Here is a 15,648-nt window from a genome sequence, read left to right as displayed (position 1 = left end):
GAATTCTCTGCCCGTTGAAGTGGTGGAGGCTGCCTCGCTAAATATTTTTAAGAAGCGGGTTGATGGGTTCTTGATAAGAGAGGGGATTAAGGGTTATGGGGAGAGGGTGGGAAAGTGGAACTGAGCCACGACAGATCAGCCATGATCTTATTGAATGGCGGGGCAGGCTCGAAGGGCTACATGGCCTACTCCTGCTCCTATTTCTTATGTTCTTATGAAGTCAAAACCAAGGCATGGAGCTTTTCCTTGCTGAGAGAGTCTCACAGCTCTCCACCCACACACCCAGTGTCCTTGGCATCCTCTATTTATATGTACTCAAACTACTTCACCCGTGTATCCTCACAATAGAATTAACATATAATTAACACATTAGCAGATTAATCCGTTTCCTGCCCAGAATTCAGATTGCTTTGCATAGCCAAAAGCAGCTGCTGTCTCCACGGAAAACCTATCTGTTTAATAGAAATACACGACAAAGCAAATGTGACGGCCTTCTCCCTGCAGTTTTGTCTTATTGTGCAGGCAGAAACTAACCTATGTATTCTCACTCAGCAACCTTTGTGTCAACAAAACGCTTTGCAATCTGGGTTCTCTTTGCTTCTTTTTAATAATGTCATTTACCTGGATTCTCTAATGCAAAATCGATAAGAAGGAAGTGTTGGATTGACTGTGAGTACTGAAAGCTGACAAGGCACCAGGACCAGAACAGATGCATCCAAGGGTATTGTAGGAAATGAGACTGGAAATTGAAGGGACATTCTGCTCTTCTTCAAAAAAGGTTGTAAGGATAGCCCCAGTTAATACAGACCAGTCAGTTTAACTTAAGTGGTGTAGAAGCTTCTAGAACTATTTGGGATAGAATTAGTAGTCATGTGGAAAATGTAAGTAAATTAGAATGAGCTAGCATGGATCCCTAAATGTAAAATTATGTTTAATGAACTTGCTGGAGTGTTTTGATGAGGCAACAGCGAGGATTGAAGAGGGTAATGCTGCTGATGTGGTGTATACGGACTAACAAAAGGTATTTGTGAGAAAGGTTATAGCTCGTGAAATAAAAGAGACAATCGCAACATGGACAAAATTGGCTGAATAATAGGAAGCAAAGAGTAATAGTTAATGGATATTTTTAGGGGCTGGAGGAAGGTTTGTCGTGGAGTTCCCCAGGGAAATTAGGACCCTTGCTTTTCCTGATATTCATTAATGATCTAGATCTTGGTGAGCAGGGAGCAATTTCAGAGTTTGCAGGTGATATGAAACTTGGAAGTATTGTAAACTGTGAGGAGAGTATAGAACTTCAAATGGACCTAGACAAGTTGATGGAGTGAGCAGAAAGGTAACAGATGAAGTTCAATATGGAGAAGTGTGAAGTGATGCATTTTGGTAGAAAGAACATGAAAAGACAATAAAGGGTACACTTATAAGAGGTGCAAGGGCAGAGGGGCCTGAATGTATATTTTCATAGATTATTGATGGTAGAAGGATTGGTGAAGAGAACAGTTAATGAAGCATATAGCATTCTGGGCTTTATTCATAGGGACATGGAGTACAAGAGCAAGGAGGTTATACCTGTCACCTCTCATAGTCCAGGAAAACGCCGATGGTCCTGGGTTTCATTCTGGGCACGAGGGTAACTGATGGGGTTTCGATACCTCTGTGTTCATCTCCATTTCACAAGTACACAGCTCAGTGACTAGCTTCAGAACGCAGTGTTATTTTCCCTTCCTATTGGCTGACTCTGGTCACAGCCACACCCCACAGTCTTGTCCCTGACCCCCATCTCCCAGTAATGTTACAAGACACTAGTTAGATCTCAACTGAAATTTTGTGTACAGTTCACGGTACCACACTATAGGAAGGATATGAATGCATTGGAGAGAGTGCAGAAGAGAATGGTTCCAGGGATGAGAAATTTCAGTTATGAGGATAGATTGGAAAGGTTAGGACTGTTCTCCTTGGAGAGGGGAAGGCAAAGAGGAGATTTGATCAGTATGTTCAAAGTCATGAGGGAGTTGGATAGAGTAGATAAGGAGAAACTGTTCCCACTCAGAAAAGGGTTGAGAATGGGGAAAAGGCAGGGAAATGATACAAAATCATGATTTTGGTGCCAACATGATAGGTCGAATTGTCTCCTCTGCATCATAACATTTCTGCATTTCACTATTGTGTTCTGTGAAGGATTTATTCACTCAGTTTAACTTGCGCCCTGATGACAGCTTTATGTGACATGTACAGAAAAAGTATGATTAACTGCCAACTGATTTCCAAGTGGACTGTCATTGGAACTAGATATTATCTAATTGATGGGATCTTTATGTCATGAATAGCAGTCCTAACTTTGTGACAATTTTTACTTGCACAAATTTTTATCACACACGGAGAGGTTGTGGACAAGCGCTTGTTTTTTGGCGGCTAAAGTCGATATTTGCTAACCATTCAAACTGTCCATCAATTTGTGGCCACGTGTAACTTGTGACTTAGCTCTTCCTTGGCACACAAATTGTTTTTTTATACCCTTTTGCTTTTAAAATGTCATTTTGCTTTCAATTAGAAATCCCATTCAGCTCACTTTGCTATATACAAATATCTGCAAATATTTGCCAACATGACAATGCTTACACTGCGCTGAATGTAACATGCCTTCAGGTGTCCTCGGGATGCAATAAGATGCCTAATAAATGCAAGTTCTCTCTTAGTTATAAACATTCACCAGTTGGTGAATGATTACTTTTTTAAATGTGACTGTGGCTGAATGTGATTTGGATATGTTTAAAAATCCGGTCCCAGCAAAAAGAAAAATCACGCTTTCATGCTTGCAGTCAATTTAATATTAGAATATGTTCAGTTTCCTGAAAACATTTAGAGCTTTGGGTCAATTTGTGTATATTCTATTTTTAACACATTTTAAAAACTTAAGTATTTTAATTACAGCCTATTTTTCAATGACTAACCTCATTGGACCAGAATACTTGACTTGTGGGAAAGCAGATAAAGAGAGTTTATTCCAGTTGCAATGCTGGTCAAAACCTGTCTTCTGTCTGTTCCAAACTGTTATGGAGCAGAGTTAGAAGCTAGTCATGAATCTGCTGCCTTTCCATCTGGCAGAGATTTTATGGGTGTATATAGGGATGTTGCCACACTGTCATATGGTTCATGTGTAATGACAGCAGTCTTCTTCAGTGTTTGTTTCTGTTTCTGTTTCCTTTGTCCTTTATGTTCTCTGCAGCCTATAATTTTACTTGCAGCTTATGTGGGCTTTTCCTTTGTCTTTATTTCAGCAGCTTTGATATTTCAGATTTGTACATGTCTATGTGTCTTTCTGAGCTTTGCCTCACTTGCTGCCTTTGTCCTTGTTTGTTCTTTTCAGCAGCTTTCTTTGCAGATTTCAACCTTCCTGTGTTCCTGGGTGCTCAGTGTCTTATCTACACCTCTTGCAGGATCCAAAACTCTATTTTTATCTACTTTTGTGCAACGTGGAGCGATCTTGAGCCCCTGCTCTCCGTCTATGGAAACGGTGGCAGGGATTCATGATCTGGCGAAACCCCAAAATTGCGAATCTTGTTGGCGAGATAGTAATAGTAATAATGCTGGTGTGACTGTTGGTGGGGGGAGGGAGGGCAGCATTGACTGGGAGTGTGGGGAGGAAAGGGTCTGCTGCCAACATTAAATGTTTGGGTTGGGGGGAGGGACAGTACCTGAGATCTCTATGGTTGAGAGCAGTGGGGGGAGGTTATTATTTTCCTCTGATTGGGGCCTTTGATCTCAATGCAACCGGACTTTGCTGGTGTGTTTAGGTGCTGCATCTAAACACAACATTCCCCCCCCCCCCCACCCCCTGTCTTTTTTGGACAAAGTGCCATAAAATCTGGAGAGAAACATGTTGGTTTTCAGTCAGATTCTGACACTTTGCCATTTTTTGGTAAGATTCTGCTCCATGTATAAGGATAGCTGTAATTCTTCAGTGTGTCCTCAGTGAGAGGTCTTCAATCAATTTGGCTACATTTCAAAACCCAAGCATCCCCTATTCATATTAAATAAAAGATACAATCAGACAAAGGCTACAAGTAAATTACCGAGCAAGTAAAAATGCCTGCAGTAAATTTTCCAGTATACTACCCTAAATCTAACAGAAGAGCAAATAAAGAAAGATGACAAAAATTTTGAAAGCTTTGAATGCAGATTTTGAACCCTAAGTGAATGTTACATGTGAACGGTATGTATTCAACACTTGAACAAAGAACAAAGAACAAAAACAGCCTGGGAAACAGGCCCTTCGGCCCAACGAGCCCGCGCTGCCATTTTAACATTCCCAGTCCCCCCCTCCACCCATGACCCTTATCTATGCTTATGGCATTCCACGTTGAGGGAAAACTAATTTAGGGACAATTTATTACCTCCAATCAGCCTAATAGCACATCTTTGGGGTGTGGGAGGAAACCGGAGCACCCGGAGAAAACCCATGCAAGCACGGGGAGAATGCGCAAACTCCCACAGACATTGACCCAAATCCATGTGTCTGCCCAGCAAACAGTGATAGTCACTGAGCTGTCGTGTTGCCCAGCATCTGGTCCAGTTTAAGCGTACACTAACAACATGAAGTACTAGGCTATTCTCGAACATCCAAGAGCAGCCCTTGTACGACCCATCGCGTGTATGCCCCTTGTTGGACAACAAGGCGGACCGACTTAAAACCCGTGAATTAAAAGAGAAAAACATTAGTATCATTCCACATCCTTATACATTACCAGGGACGTCCCAAGGCTACTGAACCTTATTAAAAACAATCTCCTATATCCCTCCATCTCCAACCCACTCATGTGCCTGTCTAAATAACAACTCCAGTGTGCCTGCCTCCACCACCTTGCTTGGCAGAGCATTCCATACCCCCACTACCCTCTGTGTGAAAAACCTCCCTCTAACATCCGTGTTAGACCTCACCCCCCTCACCCTAAGCCCGTGGCCCCTCGTACTGTGCATTTCTAACATAGGAAAAAGCTTACCACTGTTTACTCTATCTATACCCTTCATAATCTTATATACCTCTATTAGATCTCCCCTCAGTCGCCGTCTTTCAAGGGAAAACAGCACCAGTTTGCTCAATCTTTCCTCATAACCCAGTCCTTCCATACCAGGCAGCATCCTGGTAAACCTCCTCTGCACTCTCTTCAGGGTCTTTCCGGTAGTAAGGCGACCAGAACTGGACGCAGTACTCCAAATGCGGCCTAACCAATGTTCTATACAACTGCAACATTAGACTCCAGCTTTTATATTCTATACCCCTTCCTATAAAGGCTAACATACCATAGGCTTTCTTCACAACCTTCTCCACTTGTACTGCCACCTTCAAAGACTTGTGCACTTGCACCCTCAGGTCCCGCTGCATTTCTATACTCTTTATAGGTCTACCCTTTATCATGTAACTCCCCCCTACATTATTTTGGCCAAAATGCATCACCTCACATTTATCAGGATTAAACGCCATTTGCCATGTATCTGCCCAATATAGTAAAAAGTCTGACAACACCAGATTTTAGTCCAACCTATTTATTTGATAATATACTCACAAGCTTTCGGGGTTAGCCCTTTTGTCAGGTGAATGGAAAGTTCTGGCCTCAGACAGAGCATATAAAGCACAGACAGTTTAGAGATTACTGATTAGAATGCAAATCCTTACACCTAACCTGCTGTTCAAGACCTGAAGTGGCTGATAATGTGAGTGGAAGGAGCACTGATCACAGGTTAAAGAGATGTGTATTGTCTCCAGACAGTACAGTAAGTGAGGTTTTGCAAACCCAGGCAAGTCACGGGGGTTACAGATAGTGCGACATGAACCCAAGATCCCTGTTGAGACCGTCCTCATGTGTGCGGAACTTGGCTATCAGTCTCTGTTCAGCGACTCTGCGCTGTCGTGTGTCGTGAAGGCCGCCTTGGAGAATGCTTACCCGAAGGTCAGAGGCTGAATGCACACATGAGGATGGTCTCAACAGGGATCTTGGGTTCATGTCGCACTATCTGTAACCCCCGTGACTTGCCTGGGTTTGCAAAACCTCACTTACTGTACTGTCTGGAGACAATACACATCTCTTTAACCTGTGATCAGTACTCCTTCCACTCACATTATCAGCCACTTCAGGTCTTGAACAGCAGGTTAGGTGTAAGGATTCGCATTCTAATCAGTAATCTCTAAACTGTCTGTGCTTTATATGCTCTGTCTGAGGCCAGAACTCTCCATTCACCCGACGAAGGGGCTAACCCCGAAAGCTTGTGAGTATATTATCAAATAAATAGGTTGGACTAAAACCTGGTGTTGTCAGACTTTTTACTGTGTTTACGCCAGTCCAACGCCGGCATACCCACATTCTGCCCAATATACCAGCCTGTCTATATCCCGTTGTATTGCCAGACACTGCTCCTCACTGCCCGCCAATCCAGCCATCTTAGTGTCATCTGCAAATTTGCTGATCACACCACTTACTCCCTCTTCCAAGTCATTTATATATACTACAAATAGAAGAGGTCCTAGTACTGAGCACTGCGGCACACCACTAGTGACTGACCTCCAGCTAGAAAAGGACCCTTCCACTACTACTCTCTGTCTCCTCTTACCAAGCCAGTTCTCAACCCATCTAGGTACCTGGCCTTGTATTCCATGAGCCTTAATCTTTTCAACCAACCTACCATGAGGGACTTTGTCAAACGCCTTACTGAAATCCATATAGATGACATCAACGGCTCGTCCTTTGTCAACCGTTTTTGTCACCTCCTCAAAAAATTCTACCGGATTCGTAAGGCAAGACTTCCCCTTTCCAAAGCCATGCTGCGTATCCCTAATCAGATTGCAATGCTCGAAGTGCTGTGAACTTGAGTTCAGAGTGAAAACAAGACCATTGACCAGCATGTCATGGCAGTAAAACAACTAGCAGGATTATGTGAATTTGTAGGCAGCTAAAAGATTATCTGATTAAAGATAGATTAGTTATAGGCATGAGAGAGCAATTGGTGAAAGCAAGTTTACTGAAAGATGAGAAACTGAAGCTACAGAAGGTGAGAGATGTGTATCAAAATGCAGAAGTTGTGAAACATCAGCTAGAGTTAAACGTATGACAGAGTAGACCAGAAGGTATATCATACTGTGACACAGCCTAAACCAAAAGAGCAGAGCATTTGCAGACTAAGGGCAAGATGCAAATACTGCAGAGGACAACATGCACAGGAAAAGGAGGATTGTCCAGCATGGGGAAAACAGTGTTTAACTGCAAGAAGCAAAATCATTTCATGCACAAACGCTTGGCCAGAAAAAAAAGCAAAACAAGGCTATGCAGATAGCCACTGGGGAGATTACAGCAGATGAGTCTGATGAAGAACTATTCACACTACCACAAGTTAGTTCAGTCAAGTCCATAGGGGACAAATGGTTTGCAATTATTACCATGATGACCTCAGAGGATCAGAATCAAGCCAACAAAAAAGTGCCAGATAAAGACTGGTGCATCATGCAACATTGTGACCTTGTCAAGTGGCTCTACATGGTGATCTGAAAACGAAGTCCTCAAAAGTAAGATTGCGGCTCATCCCGAGAGAACAAATTACTCTGACAGCCCAACGAAATGACAAGAAGGAAGATGCTGAGTTTCAGATTATAGTTGAGATGCAATGGCCACTCATCTCAGCTGGAGCAGTTCTAAAGCGTGGGCTGGTAACCCTGAACGTACCAACAGAGAAAGACCTCAGAGAACGTGAAACAAAAGGCTCCACAGAGAGAGAGAGAGACAAGATGGTTGCCAGCAATGTCAGTGTGTTGCAATGCATGAGCTGTCAGCGAATGGTGGCACAGTGGTTAGCACTGCCACCTCACTGCATCCAGGACCCCGATTCGATTCCGACTTTTGATGACTATCTGTGTCGAGTTTGCACGTTCTCCCCATGTCTGCGTGGGTTTCCTCTGGGTGCTTTAATTTCCTCCCATGTTCCAAAGATGTGCAGGTTAGATGGATTGGCCAATGTTAAATTGCCCCTTGGTGTCCACAGATGTGTAGGTTACATGGATTAGCCATAGTAAATGCACAGGGTTATAGATTAGGTCAGGGGAGAGGGCCTGGTAAGATGCTCTTTCAGAGATTTGGTGCAGACTCGATGGGCTGAATGGCCTCCTTCTGCACTGCATGATTATGATTCTGTTTTATGGCAGTTAAGAGTCAATCACTTTGCTGTGGGTCCGTACGCCAGACCAGGTAAAGATGACAGATTTCCTTTCCTAAGGCATTGACCAGATGGCTTATTACAACAGTGAACAATAGTTTTGATTTAAGTGCTGTGGGATTTGAATCCATGTCTCCAGAACATTAGACTGGGGTCTCTGGATTATTATCATAGGCATATTATCATAATGTCACTGTTGCTCTTTTACTCCAGTTGCTTTGTAATAAAAGTTAATCTGTTCTATTTTCCAGACCCACCATGATGATACAAAGAGCCAGTGTAAAATCCATTGACTTCAGTGACACCGGTAAGGCCCGCCAACAGGGAATAGAATTTTCTCCCGAATGTATAATTTGTCTTTTTACTTGCTTGTTTATCTTGCATGTTAACTTTCTGTCATTCATGTAAAATGATAACTAGATCCCTCTGAATACGCATGTACTCGCATCTCTCGCTATTAAAGAAAGTTCTTTTTCTTTTATTTTTTCTCTCACAAAGTGGATAATTTCACCCTTCACCACATTGCATTCCACCTGCCATGTCCTTGACCACTCACCCATCCCTCCGCAACCTCTGGTTCTTACCACTTACTTTCCCAACTGATTTTATGTTGTCAGCAAAAACTCAGGGGGAGGAGATGGGAGGGGGGACATTTTCTGCTCCCCTTTTTGGGGGGGGTGGGATTGGTGGTAGGGGCGGAAAATCCCGCAGGAGTCCCAAAACGCGGTTGAGGCCGGCAGGATTTCCTGTTGCGATTGTCCCAGCCTCCTGTTAATGGTGTAATGGATACCGTCAAATATCAGGATCCCAATTTGAATATATTTAAGTCTATTTATCAGGCCTTCAGCTCTGATAATTTCCCTCCCCACCCCCCACACCCACGCTAAATTTCCTCACCTCGATGTGACCAACAGGTCTTCCCAGAACTTGCATCTGATGGGAAAAACCCGTCAGACATGCACAAATGAATAAAGCCCCTGGAATGGAGAAGGTCACGTCTGAGTAGTACTGTGGCAATGTCTCCTGACAATGCCCCTGGCAATGAATGGGCAGTGCCTGGGAGCAGTGCTGGATGGGTGCAGTTCTGTGTAGAGGGTAGAGGGAACATTCCTTGAGGGAAGTGCTCTGTGAGGGGATTTGGGGGGGGGGTGGGGAGCGGAATGTGAAGAAGGGGATCTGTGGAGATCTTTATTTTTTTTAAATCAGAGCGTCCTTTAAAATTGCGACATTGAGAGGCCCGCCCCTTAACTTTCTTTTTTATAAAGAGCTTAAAAATACGACAGAGGAAGTTGCCCTTGGCTTCTGCCCCGTTTTTCACGCCCACTGCGACACTGCAAGAAAATCAGGAAATTTGGCCCTCAGTTTCCTCAACCTGATTACTGATATAGATTGTAAATAGCTGAGGCCACAGTACTGATCCCTATGGTACCCGACCAATTACAATCTGCCACGTTTTCTGTCCATTTGCCAATCCATTTTCCGTGCTAATATACGAACCCCAATTTCAGGAGTCTTAATTTTGTGCAATAATTTCTTGTGTGGCACTTTATTGAATGCTTTTTGAATATATTCCAGCCACTGGTTCCTGTTTATTTACCTTACTGGCTACATCCTTAAAAAACTTCAATGGATTTGTCAAACATAATTTTCCTTTAATAAATCTGTGTTGACTCTTCAATCATTATTATTCAATCGTTTTATTTTCCAAGCCCTCTGTTACCATCCCCCTAATAATCGACTTTAACATTGTGCTGACTCCCGATCTTAGGCTAACTGGACTACAGTTCCCCATTTTCTCTCTTCTTCTTTCTTAAATAGCATAGTTAGGTTTGCTATCTTCCAAAACTCAGGAACTGTTCCAGAATCTAAGGAATTTTGGAAGATCTCAACTAAATAATTCACAATCCCTGAGGCTAACACTTTTAAGAACCTGGAGTACAGGTTGTCAGCTCCAGGATATTTGTTGTTACCATGTTCCATAAATTTCTCCAGTGCTATTTCTTTACTGATACTGATTCCTTTAAGTTCCTCATTCTGGCTAGTCTCTTGGTTCCCCCATTATTTCCAGAATGACTTATGTATCTTCTATCAACAAGGCAGATTTGTTTAATGTCTCTGCCATTTCCTTATTCCCCACAGCATTTCACTGCCTCAAACAGCCAGCGTATCTATTTCCTGAGCTGTCTGCAACTGACCACGGTGAACGAAGTGAGTGTGCACAACGAGCGTGCACAGGGAACGCAGCTTCAGTGGGACTGACAGGCTTCTAAGACCTGGAGCAGTAAAATTTGGGGCTCCAGTTATGCCCAAGTGTGAGTGTGCTCCTCACAGTTCTCTGGCTGCTTAACAGGTGATCACCAACTTGTTGGAAACCACCTTGAGCTACCCTGCCCATGCTGTCAGCCTTTGCAACAACATGGGAAAAACTTGTACAGCTCTGCCATGCACCGTTGATAAGCAACAAGAGCAGCTGCAACACCAGTTGTCTCCTGCTCAGTCACATGCCCCCCACAGGGCAAAGACAATGAACACGGAGGTCAGGCTACAAGGAGGAAAGGCCCCCTTCCCTCACCAACCCAAGGTTTGCTAACATGGGGTCAGCTGTCTGCACTTGTCTTGAGTATAAGTGCTCCAGAGGCATAAGTTTTCCAGGCAGAACATTACTGATGTCTTTAGCTCCCTTCCCACTGGAGCACATGGGCGCACATTACCAGTGGCTGTTAAGGCCCTGTCACTGGAAGGCCACAGCCTGAGACTCTGTCTCTCCCTGAGGGCGTGCACTCTCTTTTCCTGCAAGGAGAACACAATGAGTTAGGAGATGTTAGAAGCGGCTTTTGTGGAGAGGAGAGAAGGGGAAATGCTTGATAATTGTGAATTATGGTGTGCGAGACTGCACACAGGTGTAAATGAGTGTGTGCTGGCTGTCCAGATGACAATCGGAGGTTTCTGGAGACAGAGTAATGAGTTGTAACATGTGTTGGTCAGAGTAGTACTGCGCAGAAGAAGTCTGGGGAAGTCAGAGAGTGGGGCTTGGCAGATTGGAAGTATTGTGATATTCATCTTTCCCACTCTGCTGAGGGCCATGATCCTGTTGGGACATTGCCTCCAAGTTCGAGGGACCACGCTCCTGCTGCTGAATTCCTTGATCCCTTCCATGTATGAGAGGCTGGCCTCTTCCTGTTGTCCTTGGGAAGATCATCTCATACAGTCCCTCATATCCCACAACCCCCAAATAACAGAGACCAAAGGATAGTTTTCCCAGTCCTCCACCTCATTCCTATCATTGCTGCAGCCTCAGGAATCTATGTCCAGGTCGACCTTACTGACCCCAAGCCCTTTAATTAGAAACCCTTCCTTTGAAATATTCATTGTGTTACTCCATCCATCCTCTCTGATAGGTCAGGAAATCTGGAAGCAGAACACTAATGCCACAGCTCAGTTAAAGAACGGTAGCATATCCCGTTGACACTCAGTCCCAGCCCACTAACAGTCCCGGCCCCAGCCCGCCGACAGAGTCCCGGCCCCAGCCCGCCGACAGAGTCCCGGCCCCAGCCCGCCGACAGAGTCCCGGCCCCAGCCCGCCGACAGAGTCCCGGCCCCAGCCCGCCGACAGAGTCCCGGCCCCAGCCCGCCGACAGAGTCCCGGCCCCAGCCCGCCGACAGAGTCCCGGCCCCAGCCCGCCGCCAACTGAGTCTCAGGCCCTGTTGTTCACAGCATTCCCCCCACCATCTCTTTTCAACCATGCACCCTTCCAAGATACCTGCCCTCATCTAATTTTGTCCTCTTGAGCATTCTCGATCTTAATTGCTCTATCTTTAGTACCTTCAGCTCCACAGTAAACCCTGGAATTCCGCTCCCTGAACCTCAGTGCCTTTCAAATTCTTCATCTTCCTTAAAGACACTTTTTAAAATCTACCTCATTGACCATGCTTTTGGCTCCACTATCACCTTATATGGCTCGGTCTCATTCTTTTCATCATAATTCTCCCGTGAAGCATCTTGTGATATTTGATTATGTTTAAGGCTCTATGTAAATATTAATAGTTAATGTCATCAATGTACAGAAAATACGGAGTCAGACATTTCTTGTCCCACCTGCCATGGGGATTGTAGCTGGCGAGACAGAAAATTTGAGGGTCCATTTAAAGGTCCGTTGAGCTTGGGTAGGAATTTCCAGTCTTGGGGTGCTTGACTGGAAGATCCCATCCATTGTAATCAATTTATAGAACACAGACATTGCAATCAGTGTGCCTAAAATTTTGAGATGCATTGTGATCGTTATGAATGGGGAAAGATGGTGAGATAACTTTTCCTCTTTCTCCTCACTCTTTGAATTTTGTGATTTTTCAATAATAAACATGAAGTAAATTTTCAGATAAGTTTATATCAAATGGAAGGATAATGTTTATTCACACAGTACCCTAAAATGTACGTAACGAGGCGCATTCATTCCCTCATGCATGTAAGTATAGATGTATTATTGAGATAAAACATACATTTAGGTTATTAACAGAATACAAAAATGTCCCAACATGCTTTCCGGGAGGAATGCCTCACTAGCTGCAGGTGTGAGAAAAGTCAGAACATGTGATTCTGATTCCAATAAATAATATAACTATTGAGCAGCTTTGAAGTTGAAGTAAAGATTTTAAGGTTGGAATTGAGGACACATCATCCAAAACACAAATGTTGTAGTGAAGAGAATAGCAGTAGCAGACTTCAGGAGGACATAGAACAAAGAAGCAAATCAGATAGATGAAGTATCTTTTAGGGGAGGAAGCGTGGCCAGCCTGATGAGTTCTTTCTCTTGGTTCTCAGACGATAAGTGGAGATGGAAAATTTCTGTGGGCAAGTTTCTGTGGAGATTTCCCCTTTTATCACTGCTTGGGTTGGGTGTTTGAATTAGGCAGTGTTCCTTTATTCCAGCTGGATGATGAGCCCAATTGCTCTGTCGTTTGCAGACTGCACTGCTGGGTTCCCTCATGGAATAATAGAATCTGTTATCTTAAGCCAGTTTCAGTCACATGATGTTAAGTTTCAGTACCTCTCATTGTCCACATAATGGATTGAAGTTGTGGTGATTGCTGCGCAATGGGGGAATGATTGGAAACCCATCAACATATAGTGTTCAATTCTGGTTGTCTTAAAACCAGAAAGATGTGGAGGCTTTGGAGAGGGCACAGAAAAGATTTACCAGGATGTTGCTTGATATGGCTATGAGGAGATTTTGGAGAAAACTTGGTTTGTTCTCACTGGAATGATGGAGGTTGAGGGGTGACCTGATAGGGGTCTACAAGATTATGAGAGGCATGGACAGAGTGGATAGTCAGAAGCTTTTTCCCAGGGTGGAAGAGTCAATTACTAGGAGGCACAGCTTTAAGGTGCGAGGGGCAAGATTTAAAGGAGATGTACGAAGCAGATTTTTTACACAGATGGTGATGGGTGCCTGGAACTCATTGTTGGGGGAGGTACTGGAAGCAGATATGACTGATTTTTAAGGGGCATCTTGACAAATACATGAATAGGATGGAAGTAGAGGGATATGGTCATCGGAAGGGTTGGGGGTTTAGTTCAGTCGGGTAGCATGGTCGATGCAGGCTTGGAGAGCCGAAGGGCCTATTCCTGCGCTGTAATTTCCTTTGTTCTTATACCAGTTACAATTAGCTCACTGGAAGCCTTGATTTGATATTCTCTGTTCAGAACCCCATCAGGTCTGCTTGTCACTGTCTGCCAAATATCTTCCATTGAGATTGTGAGGGAGGTCAAATGGGAAATCCATTTGCATTTGAGAACTCACCAGAGCACGTTCAGACATCAGGTAATCACTTTCCTGTGCAGAAATTTTGACCAGTAGTCACCTGATCCTGGCAGTATTCTGACCACGTTTTAAGTCAATTTTCAAAAGTCTGTATTGACTAAATCAATATCTTGAAAGTTAGGAATACAATATCCTTGCAGGCATGATGTTACCACCCCACCAGAGACACTTCTTTTTTCATTGTCATAGAGATTTATAGCATTGAAACAGGCCCTTTACCCAGTTTTTAACCACAAAACTGGTCCCAATTGATCATATTTGGCCCATTTCCCTCTATACCTACCTTACCCATGTAACTGTCTAAGTGCTTTTTAAAATACAAGATTGTACTTGCCTCTACTACTGCCTCTGGCAGTTCATTCCAGAAAAAATTGCTCCTCTGGATCCTTTTGTATCTCTCCCCTCTCACCTTAAACCTATGCATTCTAACTTTAGATTTCCTACCTTTGGGAAAAGATTTTCCCAAAGATCAGTACATGGAACTTAGTAAGATAGAGGGTTATAGGTAAGCCGAGTAATCTCTATGGTAGGGACATGTTCGGCACAACTTTGTGGGCCGAAGGACCTGTATTTTCTATGTTTCTATGTTTTTATGTTGACTATCTAGCTGATTTATGCCCCTCATTATTTTATAGACCTTGATAAGATCACCCCTAAGCCTCCTATACTCCAGGGGAAAAAAATCTAGTCTATCCAGCCTCTCCTTATAACTCAAACCATCAAGTCCTGGTAGCATCCTAGTAAATCTTTTTTGCGCTCTTTTTCAGTTTAATAATATCCTTTCTATAATAGGGTGACCAGAACTGTACACACTATTTATTTCCCCAAGTTTGTTAACATCCATGCTTTTCTCAACTGTAAATACTGATGAGAAATATTCATTTAAGATCTCACCCATCTCTTGTGGATCCGCACATACATGACGTTGTTGACCCTTAAGAGGCCCTACTCTCTCCCTTGTTATTCTTTTGCTCGTTTTTGTATTTGTAGAAGCTCTCTGGATTCTCCTTTGTTTTATCTGTCAAAGCAATCTTATGTCTCCTTTTTGCTTTCCTGATTTCTTTCTTAACTCTACTCCAACCTCTTCATGCATAGTCATGCCTATGCATGTCTTATGCCTCTTCCTTCTTCTTTCTGACCAGGGCCTCAATATCCTGAGTCATCCAGCATTCCCTACTTTGACCAGCCTTACCCTTCACTCTGAAAAGCATGTGCGCCTGAACCCTGGTTAACATACTTTTGAACGCTTCCAATTACCAGCCATCCCTTTGCCTGCCAACAGACTCCCCCAATCAACTTTTGAAAGTTCCTGTCTAATGCCATCAAAATTGGCCTTGCCCCAATTTAGAATTTTAACTTTTGAGCCAGACCTATCATTCTCCATAGCTATCTTAAAACTAATGGAATGTGGTCACTGGTCCCAAAGTGATCCTTCACTAACACTTCTGTCACTTTCCCTTCCTTATTTCCCAAGAGGAAATTAAGTTTTGCCCCCTCTCAGGTTGGGCCATCCTTGGCCATACTGAATGAGAAATCTCCCCTGAATACATTCAACAAATTTCCCTCCATCTAACCCCCAATGCTATAACTGTCACAATCAATGTTGGGAAAGTTAAAGCCCCCCACTATTGCT

The 15,648-nt window shown here is 43.6% G+C and overlaps 1 long non-coding RNA gene across 1 annotated transcript in view; it reads left to right on the top strand.

Annotated features, from left to right (window-relative positions):
* LOC145353014 (uncharacterized) overlaps positions 1-15,648 on the top strand; it is a 46,395-nt gene that overhangs the window by 15,829 nt on the left and 14,918 nt on the right. The window contains exon 2 of the long non-coding RNA XR_013888634.1: positions 8,448-8,503. This is a non-coding gene — a long non-coding RNA (uncharacterized LOC145353014). The remainder of the gene's footprint in view (positions 1-8,447; positions 8,504-15,648) is intronic.

This window comes from Carcharhinus amblyrhynchos, chromosome 15 (assembly GCF_965287045.1).
Source record: "Carcharhinus amblyrhynchos chromosome 15, sCarAmb.v2.hapA, whole genome shotgun sequence".
NCBI classification, from domain to species: domain Eukaryota; kingdom Metazoa; phylum Chordata; class Chondrichthyes; order Carcharhiniformes; family Carcharhinidae; genus Carcharhinus; species Carcharhinus amblyrhynchos.
The sequence above is the reverse complement of the archived record's forward strand: the minus strand, read 5'-3'. Positions and strand labels throughout refer to the sequence as shown.